Source organism: Dipodomys spectabilis, unplaced genomic scaffold (genome assembly GCF_019054845.1).
Source record: "Dipodomys spectabilis isolate Male_0828 unplaced genomic scaffold, ASM1905484v1 ptg000308l, whole genome shotgun sequence".
NCBI lineage: Eukaryota > Metazoa > Chordata > Mammalia > Rodentia > Heteromyidae > Dipodomys > Dipodomys spectabilis.
The window spans coordinates 1136008-1154602 of NW_024870985.1; positions in this window are offsets into that span (position 1 = coordinate 1136008).

Here is an 18595-nt window from a genome sequence, read left to right on the forward strand (position 1 = left end):
CAGCTTCTTGGACCATAGCTGAACTTGGACTTTTCTTGTCTTGACCCACCGGAGCAAGTGGGCTAGGACAGACACAACCCCGTATCATCTTTGACAACATCTATGAATATCCCAAAGAGCGGCTCCCCCATTTCTGTACACTGAACTACTGCTTGTCAGGGCCATCGCTGAGCAGGCTCGAGACCCCACTATGTATCCTGAGGTCCAGATGGCCAGGGACATATTCCACAGATCTATCACCTGCTTTTTGCATTTACTGGGCCACACTCTCTGCTCAAGCAGCCCATTGAGCCCCTCCAAGGTGACTTGTAAGATCTCCAGGTCAGTCTGCCATCATGTGCCCCAGGGGAAGGCAGGCAAAGGGCCAGGTCTGCACCCTGGCCTTCAGTACCTCCATATGTCTCTGACAACCACTGCCCCTGAACAAGGTAGAAAAGAGATCCAAGGTTAGGACATCCAGAGCAGAGATGGCCAAGGCCCGGTCCTCTTAGCAGGCTCTGCTACAGTGTGGGCGGGGACATGGTGGTCAATGTGGTGGACCAGGTAAGAGGGGCTTTCAGAAGGCAGCAGGCTCAGGCAGTGACTTGCCAGGATTCCAGCAGTTACCTCTTGTCTGCCTGTCTGGCATACAATCTGAAAGATGGGTGGTAGTACATGTGAACCTGTGCATCTTACAAAGACTTCAGGGTATTTCTCACTTGTTTATTGTCATCTAGAGTGTAAGAACTGATACTTGAGAGAGAGTGATTCATGATCATGAAGCGGGAGGCAGGGGGCTGTCTTGTGCACTCTTGACAATACTCCCCAACTGACGAGAAAAAATTTCTGCCATTACCATAACTTGAGAACCATTTGATTTTACTTGAACTCAGCTCCCACTGGTGCCTGATAGTCTTGTTTTTCCATGGTGTCATTATGGATGGAGTACTAAAAGCTTGTGTATTTTTTCTCAAAGTTGAAAGGAAGATATTTTAGAGAATACAACTCTAGAAATTTCGCCCCTGAAAGAATCCATTCCTCAATTTTTAGAAGCTAGGCCAGGTAGATCATTTACATAGCAAGATGGCAAGACTGTACTGGAGTCTTGTCATCAAACTCACAGCTCAGGGTTGAAATAATACTCGGGCACATCTCCATGTCTTACTCTTGGATCTGACTTTGACTGACCTTTTGGTCCTCTTGGGACTCACTCTGGGTCTTAATTAGAATGACACTAGTGGATCTGTTGTCTGCATTGGCCTAGATAGCTATGGATGACATGAAGGGTATCCTTGAACTGTTTTCCTTGTGCTTTGAGAAGGCCTTTTGTACTCAAATGGCCCCAAATAGTCTGTTAGTTGAATGTCTACAACCAACTATGTATCCTATTTGAAACTGTTTCTAATACAAGACCTATAGATCAGCTCTGCTTCTTAGCTGATAGCAAAAGAGGACATTTTTAGCATTTCTGTTTTCTTTAGAGAACAGCATTTCTGGGGGACAGAGTCAGTGATAGTCCCTTCATCCTCTAGCTCTTTGGTTAGGGATATTACTGGGACTAAAAGGTATTTTAATACCACATGTAATATCAAGCCCTCAGTAGGCTTTAGGGTCCAAGTAGGCTGGTGGTTGTATAGTATATCTGTTCAAGTAGCCTCTTGGTAGGGTTGGTACTTCACACCTTCAGCGCTCTCTCTGCTACAGAGAATAGCAGAAGCTCTAAGAGTTGACTTCATGGTTCAGTGAAATGAAGACTGATAAGATAGTGGGGTGTTAGAAATTGAGCAAGCCTCTATTCTGTGCTGTTTGCTCCTGGGTACAAAGTTCATCAGGAGGTCAGAGGATTGCCAGGTTTGAGGTTGCTACGACACATCTCTCCTGGTGAGTGGACAGGGTGTGTTGTGTCTTACACAACACAGCAACTCTATGGTGATCCTTGGTGGCAGTGGCCGGATGACTCAGGGATTCAAGTAGCTGGAGAGATGGGAAGAAGCCAGATGCATCTTCAGATGCTCCTAGGTTTGAATGTGAAATGTCTCCCCACAGGCTCCCATGTTATATATTTGGTTCCAAGGTGGTGGTGCTCTATTGGGAATTCTGGACAGTTTAGGTGGTGTGGGAAATAGGTGGCTGGGGGATTGGACCCTTTGTTTCTTGACGGCCACGATGTGAGTTGCTCTGCTTTTCCATGCCATCCTGACCCTTAAGTGCTAGTGGATGTTTTATATCTATTGGGTACGTTGGTCCCAGGTATGAAGACTTTCCATGAGGTTCAAGTAGTTCACTTGATCCTTAGTGATGCTCTCATAACCTCCACACGTGTTGGGCAGTATAGCTATATGGTAGCACTTCAGTTGAGGCCTGCAGCCTACGCTCAGAATCGATAAGATAGCAGTCATGTGAAATCAGCAGAGATAACTCCTGACACAGAAAGGATATGGCCCAGTGCTGTTTTTGATGCTGACCTGAATGCAGGAAAATGTTTTCGTTGTCACTTACAAGTGGAGGCTGAGACCAGTTGGTACAGGCCTTTTAACTGCCTATGTACATTCCTTTGAAGGCAGAAATGCATGGTATAGGAAGGGATTTTAGGGGGAAGTTTTGAGGAGATGAGCAAAAGATGCTTTATCGCTTTTCTTCTGGGTACCAACAGTTGAGTTGGTTCTTGTTCATATTCCAGCTCCTGGAGAAACTGCAAAATGTATGATATTCTCTCCTGAAAGAAGATTCTTGTCTAAGCTCAATACTATTGATGTTAAAAAGTAGGTCACGTCTTTGTAGGGTTGTGCTGTGTACTGTAGGAGTATCAGCATCCCAGACTGAATGCTATTAGCATCCATCTGTGGAGGCTGTGGCCACTGATGCATTCGTGCATGGTGCAGACTGGGGTGGATAGCCAGTGGAAGCCAGCAATGTTCTTGCCTTTCATAGCATTTCTTCCAAAGGACAGACAGTAGGAAAAGGCTAGATGATGGAATAAGTTTTCTATTGATTCCAGAAACTGGCCAGTTTGGTCTCTTTTATTTGTTGTTGGAAGCCATATGTTTCCCAAAAGAACAGGATCTCGAGCTTCTTGCATTTTTCCTTAAAACTCTAGTAATTCTTTCTCTACTATTGTGTTTTGGAAGCTCCTTAACCTGTTTTTCAAACAATTTCGAGTTTAAATGATATCTTCATGTTTCTTTACTCAGTATGGATTTAGAATTGGGATTCATTTCCTCATAGAGGCTGCTGTCATGTCCTAGCTGGTCTGAGTAAATGCAGCATGGGAGAAATACACGTGTCTTGTGCTGTAATTTGGTTATCTTAAGTGACAGTCTCTGCTTTCTAGCTGTTGCAGAGACAATAGCCATCCTGAGCTAGTGGCTGACCACCCCCAGGAACTTGATAGATCATCTCTGAGGACAGTTGTACAATTTTTTCTTTCAACATTGGTCACAGTCTAGCCATTCCTAGCAGAATGATAGAAGTTCCTATTCTTAGTCCATACTTGCCTGGATGCTTTTGCTCATGGAAGGCTTACTGAGAATAAAAAACGAATGTTGGGAAACATGGTAGTTGGGTATTTCTACCCATAGAGATGTGTTCTTAGCCAAGGATAGATCAGATGTACTGAAATGTCCCAGAGGCTATTCAGTGTAAGGTGAGTGTAGAGGAGGGGGATATGACCGTATTAAAATAGGTCAAAGAGCTGCCTGGTCACTAGGCAGATGATTCAAGTGTTTGAAGAGCTAAGGAGAAGAAATCTTTAGTTGCCTTTGGATCACTTGGGCCTGACATGAGCCGATGAATCATTGCTCAGTGCAACGTGAATGATTGTTGGCAAGTTCATAAGATAAAATTGTTGGAAAGAAATTGGTGATCATAGCACAGGTGTGGTCGTAGCATGCTCTAAATGGAACCGTGACAAATGTTCTGCTTTCCCTTTCCTTTTCTCTATGTCTCTCAAGTGTCACCAGTCACCACTCCATCTGAGAGTACTCTAGTGCTAGATTGCATAATGTTCAGGTAGATAACCCCCACACAGTTAAAATAAGGGCCTACTTGTTTCTCACACCTAATAGGAACCATGATCAAAACATGAATTCTGTGATTATTGCAGTTGATCAATGTCTACTCCCTGACAAATGGAGAATAGTTGTCAGCTTGTGGAATACTTGGGATTCAAATATCCAGCCATCTCTCTGAGTTTTCCTTTATTCCCTCACTCCGTGTCCCTCCATGAATATAGGACTACTAACTTTATTTTAAAAAGCCTAGGTGACATCTCATAGGTTTTGACCTCTGTTAAGAGACTTAGCTGGATCTAGAACCAAAGGATTCAGAGATATGGAATCATTCTGTGATGGTGGCAGAGCACGGGAGTGGCCCCTATCACCAAGCAGCTGGTATAGAAAGCAATCAGCTTACTCTGACAGTGCCCCAATTGCAGGTTCAATAGTTCTAGCAGCCGTATTATTAAAACTAGGCAGTTATGGAATGATACGTATTTCAACCTTCATCGAACCCCTTAACAAATCTTTAATATATCCATTCATCCTTTTATCTCTGTGGGGCATAATTATAACCAGCTCAATCTGTCTGCGACAAACAGACTTAAAATCACTAATTGCATACTCATCAGTAAGCCACATAGCCCTAGTGATTATCGCTATCCTCATCCAAACCCCATCAAGCTATATAGGAGCTACAGCCATAATAATTGCCCACGGACTAACCTCCTCAGCTCTATTCTGCCTAGCCAATACTAACTATGAACGCATCCACAGCCGAACTATACTCCTAGCGCGAGGATTACAAACAATCCTACCATTAATAGCCCTCTGATGACTACTAATCTCACTCACAAACCTAGCCCTCCCTCCATCCATCAACCTGATCGGTGAACTAATAATTATCATCTCATCATTCTCATGATCTCACCCAACCATTCTACTCATAGGAGCCAACATATTAATTACCGCATCATACTCACTATATATGCTAACCACCACACAACGAGGCAAAACTACCACCCACACTATAAATATCAAACCATCATTTACACGTGAACACACACTTATTTCCCTCCACCTTCTTCCCATCCTCCTTCTAACTGCTAAACCAAGCCTAATCCTAGGCCTCACCTTCTGTAATTATAGTTTATTAAAAACTTTAGACTGTGAATCTAAGAATAAAGAATTACATCTTTTAATTACCAAAAAAGTACAAACAGAGAACTGCTAATTCTTCTGACCCATATATAACAATATGGCTTTTTTACATACTTTATTAGGATAACAGTAATCCATTGGTCTTAGGAACCAAAAACTTGGTGCAACTCCAAACTAAAGTAATCAACATATATTCATTATCCACCCTAGCTATATTTACAACCCTACTTTACCCTCTCCTTTTTTCCATCTTATCACCACCCAACTCCAACTTTCCAAAAAAAGTCACATCATCAATCAAATACGCATTTCTAATCAGCATAATCCCCCTCACAATTTATCTAAACTCCAATAAAGAAGCCTACATCTCCAACTGACATTGAACAACCATCCAATCAATAGAACTCTACACCAGTTTCAAGCTAGACTTCCTATCAATCATCTTCATGCCAATCGCACTTTACGTTACATGATCAATTATAGAATTCTCTACATGATACATACACAACGACCCCAACATTAACCGATTCATACAATATCTTCTTATATTTTTAATCACTATACTAATCCTAGTCTCAGCTAACAACATATTTCAACTCTTCATTGGCTGAGAAGGTGTAGGAATTATATCTTTTCTTCTAATCGGATGATGGTACGGACGATCAGATGCTAATACAGCTGCCCTACAAGCAATTATCTATAACCGAATTGGAGATATCGGATTTGTCCTAACAATAGCCTGACTATTCTCTAATTATAATTCATGAGACTTTCAACAAATCTTCTCAATAAATACAAACTCAAACATTCCAATTCTAGGACTTATCTTAGCAGCTACTGGAAAATCCGCCCAATTCAGCCTACATCCATGACTTCCTTCAGCAATAGAAGGTCCAACACCCGTATCAGCCCTACTCCATTCCAGCACAATAGTTGTTGCAGGAATTTTCCTTCTAATCCGCTTCCACCCTATAATTCAAAACAACCAAAAAATACTCACCCTCATTCTATGTATTGGCGCTCTAACAACCTTATTCACAGCTATCTGTGCCCTTACACAAAATGATATCAAAAAAATTATCGCATTCTCAACTTCCAGCCAACTAGGATTAATAATAGTTACCCTAGGAATCAACCAACCCTATCTATCCTTCCTACATATCTGCACACACGCCTTCTTCAAAGCCATACTATTTATATGCTCAGGATCAATTATCCACAGCCTAAACGACGAACAAGACATTCGAAAAATAGGAGGCTTAGCCAAAATCCTCCCATTCACCACTTCAGCCCTAATCACTGGCAGCCTAGCACTTACAGGCATACCTTTCCTCACAGGATTTTACTCCAAAGACCTCATCATCGAAGCAATGAATACGTCGTATACAAACGCCTGAGCCCTAGTCATCACTCTTATTGCAACCTCACTTACTGCAGCCTACAGCACACGAATTATCTTTTTCGTCCTAACCAACAATCCACGATTTCAACCCATCACTAACATCAATGAAAACCACCCAAACCTAACAAACCCTATCACACGCCTCCTGTTTGGCAGTATCTTTGCAGGATATATTATTTCAAATTTTATCAACCCAGTCACTACCCAAACTATAACCATACCTACCATTATCAAACTTACAGCACTTATCATTACACTTACAGGATTTGTGGTCGCAATAGAACTCAATTCTATAACACTTTACCTAAAACTTTACCCAAACACATACCACTACAACTTTTCAAACCTATTAGGCTATTTCCCACTAATAATCCACCGCCTAATTCCATATTACAACCTATCTTTCAACCAAAAAATAGCTACATCAACATTAGACTACATCTGAACTGAAAAATCCATACCCAAACTCATCAGCTCACTTCAACAGACAGCTTCAATTTCAACATCAAACCACAAAGGACTAATCACAATTTACTTCCTATCGTTCCTCCTATCAATAGTAATTCTTACAATCACAGTAATCTAAACACCCCGTGTTACTTCTACAATAATAAATACACCAACAAACAAAGACCACCCTGCTACAACTATTAATCAACTACCGTAACTATACATAGCCCCAACACCCACCGAATCCTCCCGAACCAATACCATCTCATCATTATCAACTACAACCCACTCATCCACATCATAAACATTCTCCAACATATCTACCCCCTCATCCCCAAGAACATAAACCACCAACATAGCTTCCATAATCACACCTAATAAAAGTAACATTCACAACCAAATATTTGAACTTCAAGCCTCAGGATATTCCTCAGTAGCCATAGCAGTAGTATAACCAAACACCACCAACATACCCCCCAAATAAATTAAAAACACCATTAATCCTATATACGAACTACCATAAATCATCATCAACCCACACCCCACCCCACCACTTACGATTAACCCTAAACCAGCATAAATAGGAGAAGGTTTCGCAGCAACACCAACGAATCCCACTACCATGATTGTTATTAAAATAAACATTAAATATGTCATAATTACTACATGGATTTAAAACCAAGACTAATGACATGAAAAACCATCGTTGTCCATTCAACTATAGTAACCCATAATGACAATTATACGAAAAACCCACCCACTAATAAAACTAGTTAATCACGCATTTATCGACCTCCCAGCGCCATCAAACATCTCTGGTTGATGAAACTTTGGATCACTCCTAGGAATGTGCCTAATCATTCAAATCACCTCAGGCCTCTTCCTAGCTATACACTACACACCCGACACCCTCACAGCATTCTCATCCGTCACCCACATTTGCCGAGATGTAAACTATGGATGACTAATCCGCTACATTCATGCCAACGGAGCATCCCTATTCTTTATTTGCCTATACCTACACATCGGCCGAGGAATCTATTATGGCTCCTACTCCTACATAGAAACCTGAAACATCGGTATCATCCTATTATTTCTAACAATAGCCACAGCTTTCATAGGTTACGTACTCCCATGAGGCCAAATATCTTTCTGGGGAGCAACCGTCATTACTAATCTCCTATCAGCCATCCCATACATTGGAACAGACCTTGTAGAATGAATCTGAGGGGGCTTCTCAGTAGATAAAGCCACCCTTAACCGATTCTTCGCATTCCACTTCATCCTACCATTCATTATCGCCGCCATAGCCATAGTACACCTTCTCTTCCTTCATGAGACCGGATCCAACAACCCCCTAGGAATCCCATCAGACTGCGATAAAATCCCATTCCACCCATACTACACAACCAAAGACTTCCTAGGAATTGTACTCCTTCTAACTTTCTTCCTCATTCTAGTTTTATTTTTCCCAGATCTATTAGGAGACCCAGACAATTATTCGCCCGCAAATCCCTTAAATACTCCACCACATATTAAACCAGAATGATATTTCCTCTTTGCATACGCAATTCTACGCTCAATTCCCAATAAACTAGGAGGAGTCAGGTATGTGACTGGAGACTTTCAGCTCAAAATGCTTGCTTTAGGGCAAGCAGTGGGGTGTCGGGACTTCGAACCTGATCTTCTTATCTTCCCTGATCCGTGGGGGACTTGAATTACTTATTCTGACATTTAAAGGTAACTTCTACCATGAGCTTTCAAGACAGGAGCTTTCAGAAGGTGGTAGTGGTGTCTGTAAGTGCAAATTTTGGGCAGACCCCTTGTTAGTATGCCTGGGCTTTGGGAAGGTAGGGTATTAATGCACTTGAAGTACATCTGACTGCAGTCTGGATTCAGATAATCCTTACCTGAGCTCTGCAGTGAGTTAGCGATCACATGTTTATGATGGGATTTGTCTTGTGAACCAGACAATGGCCTGTTGAATGTGACGGGTGATGGACTTGGACTCTGTACTCCCCAGGAGAGACCTCTGTGCTTTTACATGTGCAACATGACTGGTTTTGAACTTCAGACACTGGTTCCTTTTCTATGTCTTCATGGCCAGTATAGCTTGAGCTCTATTTCCAACAGCTATGTAGCTCTTGGTGGGCTTGTGTGTAGGGTAGACTTGAGGTGTACGCAGGTGATTCTGAACCCCAGGACAAAGATCAGTTATATATAACTCCAAGGAGGCATCGAGACTGCCCTTCAGAGTAGAGGATACTTGTAGGAGATATGTATCTCAGTTCCCATAGTGAGGTCCTGGGAACCTCATCTAGCATAAAAACATTGCAGGCCTGAACTTGGGGGGAAAGAGAGCATGATGGACATAGATAAGATACCACTCTGTGGTCACCATCATCAGCATGCCTAGTGGGAAATGGAAAACACAACATGTTTAGTAGACCTCAGTCTGTACCCAGATTCTCCAGGTTATAGGCCATGGCAGAGAAGAAACGGTGAATAGCGGGTGCTTGTCTCTAGACAAAGGGCTCCCTTGTGAACTGCTTTACTGTGCAGAGTTGTTAAAAATATTCAAGCACTAACTTTTGCCCCTGTATGATGCCAGAGTCTTGAAATGAGCATGCTTATCTGTGTCAAAACTGCAAACTAGCTCACAAGTATTTAAATTCTTGAATGACTTTGAACTGGAAGATTCTTCATTGTTACAGATGTCCCTGGCATGATGGGAAGTTCCAAAGTCCCCCTTCACTATGGCACTGTGTTTGTCGGAATTCCCCGCCTCCCCAGCATGAAGAGGGAAATTTTCTTCTCACCTGGTTATATTTTTACTGGCTTGCAAATTATAGCCAGGCAGATAATACTACCTATAGGTTTCCCAAGGAATACCTGTTTGGTATTTTTATCTCATGGAGCCTTCAATAAATGGGTGCTTGAAACGTGTGCAACTTTCCCCCCATGATCTGAGGCAGGAAAATAGAAATTTTGAAGAGTCGTTAGTTCAATACCTCCATAAAAAGTTACTTCTGTAACTTTTGGAAATGTCCCTAAATTTGGGCACTGGGAGTTTACTTTGTGTTCCCCTTCAGACCAATATTGCTCATGGCTGATGTGATGAAAATGTTCTCATGTCTCCACTGTATGTGTCACACATTCTGGATGTCTTACAGCAAGGGGAAAGATGGTGTCCCACGGGAAATGATCTAGGTAATTCCCATTCTGCTTGTATTGTCAGGTGCATGCTGAGTGAGACAAGTGTGTCCCCATGATACCTTGCTATGTCTGAATCTATGTCTGAATCTTTGGTTGGTGACCAAAGGAAATTGACTTGCTACAGGCCTCACATGGCCGAATTATAGGCCTTATTATCCTCATGTGGATTTGGGCTGGGAGCTCATTCAAAATTTCTTGATGGGGTTTCAGGGGTACTTGGGAAGGCATGGGCTGGGACTCATTGGAGGTAAATGTGGAATCTCTCCACCAGCATTACAGGCAGGTCTTCAGGAAAGACTTGTCTCTGCTTTTCAGGCCCCTCAACTGATTGAATTGGGCCCCTCAATGCTAAAATGATCTTTCCAAAAAATCAACTGATTGATGACACTGATCACTTCTCCAGGTACTAATCCACCTTAGACCAGTGTTTGGTTAGAGTTTGGGAACTGTATCCACAACCAACAAATAAAATTGGTCATCATGGAAATACAGTGATCTCTTTTCTGGAGAACCTAGTCTCTGAAGAGAAGACAGATCTGTTTTACGGTGTGACTCTTCTGTATAGCTGCATTTTGAACTCTCCAGTTATTTAGTTACCAGGACACTGTGACCAGAGCAGAAGTTAAAAATCCCAGTAGGTCTCCGACCTCTCTAGCAGCATCTCAGAATACTTGCACAGAATGAACTAGCTTCTGGTATCTAGGTATGTGTACAGTGTATTTCCAGTTGTCCTGTGAATTATCCCGTATTGCTATAGCCAATGCCATTTCTAGAGGCATCTATGGATCTAGACCTATAGATGATACAGTAAAGTTTCAGTGGTAGATATTTAACTTATCTAGCATACTGTTGGGCATCTTTATTTTTTTATATGATTAGTAGTTGTCTAGCTCTTAGGTGGTTAATGTTATATGGCCTTGGTAATTACCATGTGAGTAATTTCAGAACCAAGGAAGTAGGTTCTGTGCCTCCCTAGTGATCATATCTGGTTTGTATACTTCAACCAGTCTTCTGTACCTTGCACATGTCTCTGGTCTACAGAAGTTAGCTGTTGACTGTAGGCAGACCATTAAGAGTTCTGGAATCATCTCTTCAAAGATGAAGACTGACCAGGGGTGAGCCCTGGGCATGTGTGAAGATAGATCCAAGCACCAGCTTGGCCCAGGGATGAATCTTTCCTTCCCATTGCAATTATTTTTGGAGTACTGGTGAAACGCAATGGGTTTAAACATTCTGCTCAACTAATGTGGGGTTTCTTGCTGGTCTCCTGTACCTGTGCCTGACCTCTTGCCAGAGTGGGAAGTTCTCTAGTCACTTCCCTCTGGGAGATACAGCTAGTCATTCTCAGTGCAAAACCTAGGTGAGCTGTGTTAGGCCTTGGTGACATGGACTTCTTTCTGGGCGAATCCTATTCTTCTGTGTGTCTCCAGGAAATGTTGGCTTCAAAAGTATTTTTGTAATCTTACCCATGGCCATTCTGTGTCCTGCTGGTTCCACTCCTGAGATAGAAACAGAGTGAGGCTTGCTGGATCTATTTCCTATCCTTTTAGGAATGTCTATAAGGTGAATTGCAGTTTCCTGGCCAAATATGAAGCAGTAATTGCAGGCTAGCTTTGATAAGTACTGATTGATGTTGCTGATTATTAGGGCATACTGTTCAATATGTTGTGCTCCCAGTAGGCAGAGGAAACAACTTGAACTATCCAAGAATGGAATAGTGACCTTCTCTTCGGTATCAAAAGACAGGAGTAGGCCCAGAGAGGCCGGTCTGTATTCAGGCAGTCTGTAGACATGGGTGGTGTCTATAGATGGTCTCATATCTGATTTTACTTAAGGTGTGGTCTTGCTGTTATTGGCATCATAGAACCTTCTCTCTGTCCAAAAATACCTTCTAGATGAAATTCTTATCCCATGACTGAAGAATAGAGCACTGTAGCTGGAGGAAGTGTGTGCATGGGGGGGGGGGGCGGGTAGATGCATGCCTAAGCTGGCTGTGATGTCAGCTTCTAGGGATAGGTCATGTAGATGTTAAAATGTGGGCCATTTGATACATTTCTTTTCAGTGGTAGGGCTGGGAGAGGCCCAGTGCCTGCTAGGGTGACATAGCCTGGGTGGGATCTGTGTCTTAAGTGCTTGTAGATCTCTCTGAAAGAATGAAGATCTCTTCTGTCTCAGGATGGTTGGTATACTCTACTCTGTCCCTGGAATGGGTGACTTGTATGGTGGTTTAGTCTTCCAAATACCTAGATTATACATAAACAGTATACACCATAAGCTATGAGAGAGGAGATGTCTGCTAAGAATAAATATCTACCACAGCATTGAAAAAACACTTCTCCTGGTTTGAAGGTCAGATGCAATCGCCATTCCAGTGAGAGGCAGTTGAGTGATCTCAGTGTGGTATCTTATGGAGAGTTTGGAGTCTGTGTCATTTGCTGACAGAACCAGACTGGGAAGTCTGAGTATGGACTCATTGGGTGCCCAAATGCAAAGCTGTCTGAGTGCTAGGCAAGTCACCCTGTCTACTTGACAGTTAAGTACAACCCAGGCTCTGGCCTTGGCACACCCTACTTTAAGTTACGATAATCCCGTAATTCCCTCTGTCTCTTCAGACTTACTTGTGTTTCATCTTCTAGGCTCTGACAAGCCAGCCAATCCAATGGCTATTAGTATACATGATTGACTATCCTTATGTTAGACTGTTTCTCTTAACAAAAGATGAAGTATATCTTTGCTCATTGGGTGGACTTTGAATAACTGTTTTGGGTGCCTTCTAAGAAGCCACAATATCATAGCAGCTCATTTTTGGTTCTATTTTACACTGAGCCAATCTATGTAACAGGACTCTTCCTCCTTGTCATAGAAATATCACCATGAGTCCAAAGGTGCAGACTGAGATCTGATATCCGGGTCATTGGGAATCTGAGCTGCCTGTTCTTGAAATTTAAATGACAGATTTGCTACTTATAGTAGTTGTATTCATTGGAGCTCCCAATAGTCAGGAAAAGAGAGAATGGTTTGTCAGGTATACCTTTCCTACTGATTCCTGCATGGACCTCCTTCCAGTATCGTCCCCTTTACTCTGTCAAACACCATGAGAGTTAGGGCAGAAAGTAAAGGTAAAAGACCAGTTATCTTTTGCTCCTTCAGACTGACCCCTAGTTTCTGAGCTCACTCGAAGATGTCTTCGAGCAGTATTCCAAAATGTCATGTGTGCTATAAATATCTTCAAAACTGGAGGGTCCTTTGACTTTGTGGTAAAGGAAGAAAATGCATCCTTGTTACTTAGGTGGAAGTCAGAAGTGATATTTCTGTGTACGTTAGGCGTCTAAAACCATCACTAAAGATAATAGGGCTCCAAGGCTTTCCTTGCAGCTCTATCTCCCATAATGTAGCATCTAGGTGCTTTTCAGAGCACTTGCTACTTCCTCATCCTAAAATCTAACTGCTGCAGTGTCAGTAACATGTTCTGTGGTATACTAATGATCAGTGATTTTTCTATTGACCATGTTGGGACAGGGAACAAGAGAGCTGGGTGAAACTGAGAGCCTCACCTAAGGCCTGTTGGCCTTCCCATAAAAACACCAAAGTAACACAGTCACTGAGGAATAAGAGAAGGTATTGTCCATATTTATTGATATGTACTAAAAGGCAGGGAGGATGGTAGTGCTCAAGGTTTCTTGGGCATGACAGCTATGAAAGCTTAATATCTGCCTTTCAGCAAGAGACTCCAAATTCTGAATTGGAAAAAACCTGGTAAAATGCCAAGGGGGACTTCCCTTCTGCACTTAGCTTCTTTTTGTGCATCTCTTCCAATAGTTACCTTGAACCACCTTTTGAATGAACTTCCTCGTTCTAGATGGCCATAAAGGAAATGCACGTCAAGACAATATTAAAATTCCCTTTCGCTTCAGTCAGAATGACAAGAATATGAATCTGATTTGGGGTGTGTGTGTAGGGAGGAATTTGGTAATAGTGGGAATGTAAATTAGTATGACCACTATAGAAGACAGTATGAGAGTCCCCAAATTAAGAACAGAACCATTGCAAATCAGGATATAGTAAAGGCACCTGCCCACATATTCGTTGCAGTACTCGCAATAGCCAAGTTATAGAAGCAGCCCAGGTGCAAAAGAATCAAGAAAATATGTGTGTATATTTATATATCTTTATATAGATTGCCACTGACCCCCTTGACTGCACTTGTGCTTATTACCTTGTACCTCCTCAGAATGAAAGCTTGATCTACATTTCATCTGGTGCAAAGCGTTTCCTGGACTAAATTGGGCTTGAAATATATGGAATATACTAAGCCTGTTCCTGAGGGGATTTTGCATTGTACAAGCTGACACATACTGTGAATGTGAGAGAAATTCTTTAACTACAGTCCCTACACTCACAATGGAAGGAGTGACCTTATAGTTAATGTCAGCTTCTTAAACTTCCCGAAGCAGACTGGGTACTTCCTGCAGTCATCCCGTGGCTCATGACTAGTTTGGGTGAAGGGCAGACTCAAGTTGAGAAAGGCATCTCTCAATTGACGAAGATAAACTGTGTCCCCTTAGGAAGGAATCTTGAATGCCCTTCTGGGTGGGCAACTTTCTTCACCATGGGTCAAATTGCCCCTGCTCTCATTTTCCTGTGCCTATTTTGAACTACCTGAGACTTGAACAGAATTATCTTGAAGTAGTTGTACAAAGGGGTTTCAATTCCACTTGTAAGTTTGAGTACAATGCTTCTTGGACAATTAGTCCCCTTCATCACTCTCCTCCATCTCTCCCTCCCACTCCTTTCTGTGCTAGTGAAAGAATGCCTGTGTGTAGCATTGGTATTGTTCAGGAAGTACCACACTTGGTCGAGTCCTTTAACTTTACTGATGTTCTCACAATCTCCACTGATGTTCTCACAATCTCCACAGGAGTTTTCACTCCTATGTTATCCCAGAATCAGAGTGGATATTACCTAAAGTGCCACATGGGATGAGGCTAAACCAAACTGCAGCAAGTCAGAACACTGGTGCCTCTTCAGGTATGCCCTATACCTAATTTCAGACATTGGAAGCTTCAGGTCAACGGTAGATTACAATGCTGTTTTCATGGTAGCTGCCTTCCATTTTCTTCAGGAAATTTTTAATCTTTTGCCAGGCTGTAGAAATTGCCTGGGAGGCAAATTGGCAGGATCTACCGATAACCTGCTATTGATGCTGCCATTTGCAGACCTGAGGAATTTCTTTTCTCTGAATAGTCTGGTTGGTATTAAGCTGGGGCAGAATCTGGTATCTATGGCTATGGAGATTTTAATTCTGAGTAATCCTGGTAACATTAAACACACTGCAGCCCGACTTCTGTATAACAAGTGAGTGTTTTTGATAACACAAGTCATTCTGTAGGAAACCAGAGCTGTCAGCCTGAGGTGCTCCTTTCTGAGAGGCTGTCAAAGAGCACTTCGGATACAGACAGCCAATAATCAGGTCCCTCCTCCTCACTTTGGAGTGACATGCCATTTGGTCAGTCACAACCATAAATGGTAAGAGGACCCCCTCAAGGTAGCTGACCTTGTTTGGTCAGCTGCAGCTACATGGTGGAAATGACAGGTCCCTTATCTACCATTTGGGCAGCTACCAAAATCTCAGCCACCATAATGAACTCCTCTGCTCATATGGCTGCATGAATTTGCCCACATCTAGCATCTCCAGATGGTAAAAATCACCCCAGACAAAGACAGGTGAGAGAATTAGCCTTGTCTGTGTCCTTGTGGGTTTCTGGGCTGGTGCTTTCCAAAGCTACTTTATTAAGAACAGATGTATAATACATTGAGTTGGAGATTGCACATTAGCTGCTGTGTCAGTGACTTAGACTCTGGTTCCTACCTGTATAATAAACTGACCTGGGCTTCACTCATAACAGAATATGGACTAGTTGCTCCATAGTGGTGTGCTGCTGGGGTCTTGAATTCTAGGATGTCGACTTTTCTCCTGTGGATTTCTGGATTACTTCATAGATCCTTAGTTCCTCTGTCACTCAAGACTCTGGGAATATACCAGACAAACGGCCTGAGTGATCTTGAAATATCATTCCAAGTGGGTGCTTGACTATGCATTGGGGTAAAGATTTTCTTGTCATTATGGATAAGAACAGAAGACTAAGGTAGCCTTGAAGGACAACTCACAGTTCCTTATGGGGTCAGGTATAGCTTCAACAGCAAATGAATTGCAGGTCATTGACAAAGCCTTTTTATTCTATTGAGATTACATGTATTTTCTACTGAAAAGGGGCCTCATCTTGGCTTGGGGTCTATTAGAATATGGGCCATCCTTGGAAGAGCTGCCTATCATCGCAGTACTCATCCAGATACCAGGAAAGAAGGATCTTTTTTTTTTTCCAGAGGAAACAATGTGCAGTGTCCATGGATGAAAGCTTGATAGTTCTCTGGCTGTGTCTTCCAATATTTGGTGAGAAGTGTAGGCATGCCACTGCTTTGAGGACTGAGCTCATTTCTTTCCAGGATTTTCAGAGTGTGTGTCTGTATCCTTGTTTTAACCTGTCTTCCTGATTTGCACAGGGAAATTCCTTGTGTTGCATCTAAAGGAAAAGCAGACAGGAAGTGGGCAGAGATTCTCTGGCTGTCTTGATCTAGTTCCTTGTTTGTCTAGAAGGAAGTTGTGTGGTTAGGTCAAACTGTTGACCTTTCTGAACTCTCTTGTCCTTTTGGCTTGATAGCAGACATTATCCCTGAATTTTAATTGCGAAGGGGACATTACCACCTGATTCTGCTTAGGTGGCCCATGTTGATCAGTGAAGTTTCACTTGGGCACCAGGGGTTGTTGAATGATTCTGGGTCACAACGTTTTAAGGACACCTTCCTGGGTATAGGTTGTTGACATGACACTGTCAGTGACCAGATGTGGTGGGTCATTGAATCTATCCTAAAGATTTGTGATCCTGACTAGAGGCTTTCAATACAAGTGCATATGTCCCTTCTGTATTCCTCTTAGCAATATGTAGCAGATCATCCTGGCCAAAGTCAAAGCACTTCTGGGTTCAGAATCTAAGATCCAGTAGTCCTAAACACCTGTGATATTGGGGAAAAACAGGGACACTTTGTGATAATTCTAAGAAAAAGTGCTCAGAGCAAATAGTGGGAAAGAAACTTGCTTCTGCAGTTGTATGCTGTTCTCTCCATAGATACTTTTTTTGGAGGGGGGCTGTGATTCTTCCACATCAAGAAACTTAGAAATCCTAAGCTGTATTCCTATGCATCCTTCTGTTATATGGGAAACTGATTGTGAGATACACAGAACCCATGTTTTGAGAGGTTGAATTGTGCGTTTTTATTAGAAAGCCAGTAATGCAAATGGACCTGTGTCCTCCAAAGAACTTGCAGCCTCCAGTACATCTAATACTCTTGGGAAACTGAGATATGAGGGTACTGAGCTATGAAGGTACTAAAGAAAGAGCAGAAAACCATCTCCGCAGACCAGATGAACTCTAATGGAGTGTTGAAGCAGAGGTAGAGAGGCTTAACTAGGGTCACGGTTAGGGGGCAGGTTCCCAGGGAGGTTGAGAGTTCAGAGTCTTGCAAGTTCATGGCACAGGTCTGGCAGGTTCCGGGACCTATTGTCCAAGTCCCCCACCCCATCTGCCTCGAGGAATTCAGGTGCCAATCACCCAGGGGTGAGGGTGGGGAAGTGGAACCCACCTTCAGAGTTTTTGGAAAGTCCACATCATCCACCAAGATGGCACTGAGGATGAGCTGGCAACACTGAACCATGTCCATACTTCTAACATTGCAAAGTGTTTGAACTACAAGGTCAAACTACCAATTTGGTAGGATTCTTCAGCCTTTTTAATGCTGATATTTTGGGGCTGGATCTTTATCATGGTAGGTGTCCTCTGTGCACACTGTAGGGCATTTATCAGCAGCTATTGACTAAACTTCCTAAGGACTAGCAGTTTATACCTCCCTGGTAGGGCAAAATGAGCTTCAGAAGTTGCAGGACTTGAGTGGTGTTTCAGAGGCCTGTTTGTCTCAGTCATTATCCTTTGGGATTTTATGACTGGCACTTTGGATTCTTTTACTCATGAGGATTGAGTTCGAGGCAAGTAGCACATGCAAGATGGTTCCCTCCTCAGAACTGTTGATCTTCCTTGGAGAGTTAGTTTATTTATTTTTTTTTTATTTTATTTTATTTGAAAACATACTGTACAGAGGGGTTACAATTACATGGGCAGGAAAATGCATACATTTCTTACCAAGCATTGCAGCCTCCTCCTTTGTTTACCCTTCACCTCCCTTCCCAGCCTCCCCCCTCCCCCCACCCAATCATACCCCCCCCTCCCTCCCCCCCACCGACATTGTAAAGCTGGTTTTGACATGACATTTTGCACTTCTCATT